The sequence below is a fragment of the Eumetopias jubatus genome, unplaced genomic scaffold (assembly GCF_037043125.1).
Source record: "Eumetopias jubatus isolate StellerSeaLion01/CBP00866 unplaced genomic scaffold, mEumJub1_p1.0 scaffold_14, whole genome shotgun sequence".
In the NCBI taxonomy this organism is placed as follows: Eukaryota; Metazoa; Chordata; class Mammalia; order Carnivora; family Otariidae; genus Eumetopias; species Eumetopias jubatus.
This window is the reverse complement of record NW_028274820.1, coordinates 96,155,669-96,159,982: the sequence shown is the minus strand read 5'-3', so window position 1 is coordinate 96,159,982 and position 4,314 is coordinate 96,155,669.

Here is a 4,314-nt window from a genome sequence, read left to right as displayed (position 1 = left end):
TGCTTGTGCAACTTATTTGGACTTTCAGGGCCTAATTTACCTCTGGTCTATTTACACTCCAAGTTGGGGATGGAATATTGCTAAGCATATTCAAGTCAATGACAAAGACAGTCAGGTAGCCGCAACTAGATAGAGCAAGTTTCATAGCCACAACTGGTGACCTGGAGTCAGGCATTTATTCTCCACTAGACCCCAGTGGCAAACCAGAAGCTATTCCCCAAAAAGGAAAAAGGAGCATGACTTTGCTATCATGTTTTGGGACCTCTATTTTGATTTTCTTATTAGGTTTTGCCATAAACTTCATTTAGTACATGAAAGATACTTCTAGAATCATTGAATCTACAGAATTTAAATCTAAGAAATAGAGCAAATTGTATTTCAACCTGTGCTGGTTGAAAAGCCTTTTCTGCCTTAGTCTCTTCCTAAACTAGCCTCTTTCTAGATCACTCATTAAATGGTTCAGCGCATGATATCCTAATGAGATATGTGTTGCTTACAAAATTTAGAGGTCTTCAGATATCATTTTTTCATAGTAGGGAGCACAAGTATAACAATACATTCATTTCAATAGAGGAATCCAACATACACCCACAAGGTTCACCAGTTATATCACCTACCCACTACCATATATCTGTCTTTGCAAGCCAGGAAACTTGCTACTTCCTGTTATCTCATCCTACCAATATGATATCATTAATATAATAGATCAGCATGGTACCCTTTGAGATTGTCAAGTTCTTTAAAGACTATATTCAGGTTCAGGGGCAGAGCAATGATGACTGCCTGAGCACGGAGGTAAAAATATACTGTTGTCCCTGACAAATGAAAGCTAATTAAGTCTGAGCTTCTCAAAGCAATGTACAAAAATACATTTTCCAGATGGATAGTTGCATACTGGGTGTGAAAGACTGCATTTTTTTTGCTCTAGTAAGGAACCACATACGGAACAGCAACTATAATTGGAGTTACCACGTGATACTCAAACACTATCATTCCCCACCACCCTTATGACATGAACAACTGAAGAACGAAATGAAATTATAATACAAATTATCACCCAGCATATTTCAAGTCTGTGTTGGTAGTACTGGCCTCTGCAGTGTGTTGATGCTTTAGATTTACTAAGGGGACATTCGATCAACTTTTTCTTAGCCCTTTCTACAACAAAAGCTCACTTCACAGGCCTGAAGGATATTGTAGAGATTCTACCAGTTGTAGAAAAAAAATGTATGTACCCCTTACACCCCTGCCAGTGCACATAGGTACTGTAGAAATAAATTCTAGATGGTTTCAGAGCCACATTGAATTACTCTAGGGAAGACTTAGGTAAAAAATCCAATTATCTCTCAATTTTCATAAGCCCCACTCTGATCAGAGGATAGCACTGATTATAAGTCTTCCCCACACCACAAACACCACAAATTAGTACCAGTTCAGAACCAGAATCTCAAAAAATTCAGCTATGTTCTTGTCCCTAGAGCACAAGTCACCAAGTAAATAGACTCAGGCCATCTTTGTATGGGCTGGAAGGGAGACTCAATGTTAGAACAAGGTTCATTCTTTAGAGTACTGGGTTCCCCTTCATTCAAGGGGCATTGAATGAATTAATGTAACTGAGGGGGTGCCTGGGTGGCTCAGTCCTTAAGCGTCTGCCTTCGGCTCAGGTCCTTTGATGAGCCAGCCCCACATTGGGCTCCCTGCTCCGCAGGGAGCCTGCTTCTCCCTCTCCCACTCCCCCTGCTTGTGTTCCCTCTCTTGCTGTCTCTCTCTGTGTCAGATAAATAAGTAAAATCTTTAAAAAAAAATGTAACTAATTGAGGTTTGTGACATAGGGAGGAGCCCATATCACTTTAGCATGTGGACTCACACCAGTCCACTATTATCAAATCCATCAGGTGTTTTTTGGCTTTTGGTTATATGAATCAAATAAGAGCTTGAACTTCCTGTCAGTTTCATTCCTGGGGATCCTATTTTTGTGGAGAACGCTTGAAAGAATCCTCTTTAGGGCCCCCAAACATCACCATACGAGACTGTTTGTTTGTTTCCATTTTAAGAGTAAGAGAGGCAGAGGAACTTAATAACTTGACATTTGTCCTTTTTCCTTAAACAAATTAAACTAAAATCTGAGAGGCCCTTTGGCGGGGGACAAAGGCCACTGTAAGAGGGGAATGTGTGACACCTGTAACATTCTTCTGCACAGCCTCTTTGTTTATTTGCACTTTGTGTTTTTAGCAGGAAATATGGTAGAATCCACCACTCAGGATCCTGAATGATGGGATAGATCTTTCTAATTTTAAGTTTCAGACTTGGGACTCTCATGTTGCCATGTATCTAAGCCATATTCTCTATCAGCTCTATAAGTAACTTTGCCGGAAATTTCCCTTCCCATCTGTCTTATTCCTTTGTCTCTCTCAACTTGTTCAGAACTTATGTGGAGAAAATGGGGGGGAGGGTTCACTCATCAGTTTTTTCAAATCATAATAACATGTTAGGATTTGGAGAGTGTGTGTTGTTCCATTGAGTAAGGGGATACCCCTTATAACCACTGTTCCCAAGGCTGAAAAACTAAGATCCCAAAAGCTAAATGAGGATGGATAGGCCAGGGTCTTACAAAAACAAGGTGAAGATTAGGCTCGAGCCTATGTTTGTGCAGGAAATTCATGTCAGCTACTGTACTGATGAGACTTTCAAGACTTCTTACAATTTGGAATTCTTCTCCTGTGCATTCATTTCAAGGACAGGAAGATTTCAGAAACCATAAGATGAGCTCTGTTCAATAAGGAATCAGGGCAGAAAAAAAGCCTTGATATGAGGTCATTGGCTCTAACAACTGGAGTAGAATCAAGTTGCCCACTGGAAGCTAAAGATGGAGATTAGGGAAACTGGCCTAGGGGCTGACCCAGGCAAGGAAGCCCAAGGTCATTCCTCCCAGGCCCTTTGAAAACTAGGCAGTACTACTCAGTACTAGTACCAGTACTAGGCACCTTCATTATCTCACTTTGGGGTTTCTTGCCGGTACTCTGACTAAAATCAAACCAGTGTTCCTTGTTGTCTCTCTTTCCCAGTCTATGATTTGTTGTTTGTTGTTGTTGTTGGTTTGTTTTTAAGAGATTATCAAGTGTTAGTAAATCACATGTGGGATTTGCTTCAACTATAAAACGTGCATCCAAACTTGCTTTTGCCTGGCTCTCTGTAGCCCCACACCCCTACCTTGAGCCATTTAGTTGGCACACCTATAATCTCTAGAGCCCCATCTACAATAGCAGCCCAAGACATGGCTCCAATGCTATCCTTGGTTGAAGGAAGTTTAGCTCATCACCAGGCCAAACTTGCTGTTTTACTTTTCTACCCAAAGAGCCCAATTTTAGTAACTGGGCTTCTGTTCTATTCCTGCAGTAAAGCCTCCTCCCCTCCTCATCCCCCTTTTTTTAATCCCAGTTCCATTAATGCTGTCTTTGTATTGACAACCTTGTCTATTTCCCCAGCTCCTATAAGCCTAGGGCTCTGCCTGACTCTTCCCAGATGTTGCTGGAAACCCATAGGAGGCCTGCTGGTTTTCCTGGCCTGCTGCCCCTTTACTGGCCACCTGCCTGACTTCCCTTCCACCTTCACTTCCATATGCTTTGCTATCTGGATCCTGTCAGCTTAGCTGACTCTCCCCAGTGATTGTTAGCTCCCCACTCTGATTTCCACCGTCTGCGCCTCCAGTGTGAGTTTATCTCATTTCTAGATCCCCAAAAGGATGATCTCGGGCTTAGCGCAGCTGAAAGAGCACAGGTTTGGAATTCAATTTGGTATCTAATCCCAACTTCCACAGTTACTAGCTGTGTGTCCTCAGTCATTAAGGAATTTAACCTGTCTTGTTTTAGTTTATCTCTGAAATAGGACCAATAATACTGTTCTGGATCATTGGGAATAAATAGGATAATTTATGTAAGGCACGAAGCATAATATTTAGTACACACTAGGCACTCAATAAATGATCATCCCACTCAAATCTTTGCCAAGGTATTACTGGTAATTGGTCACCATTTCTTTACATCTGAGTTTATCTTTCTTCAATTAGCATGGAAACTATTTTCATGTACACACACACACACACACACACACACACAATCAATCAGGTTATATCAGAACATTCTGATAGAATTTACCAATGTAAGTTCCCTTTCCTCAGGTGTCAGGCACCTGTGCCTTTCCCAGCCTGTGTGGGAGAGGCCCATAGGTATAAAATACAGAAAGGAAGTTTACAACATTATTGTATTTATTTGGGTAGAGGTCTATGTCTATAACTGCAAGATAAGTACATTGTAG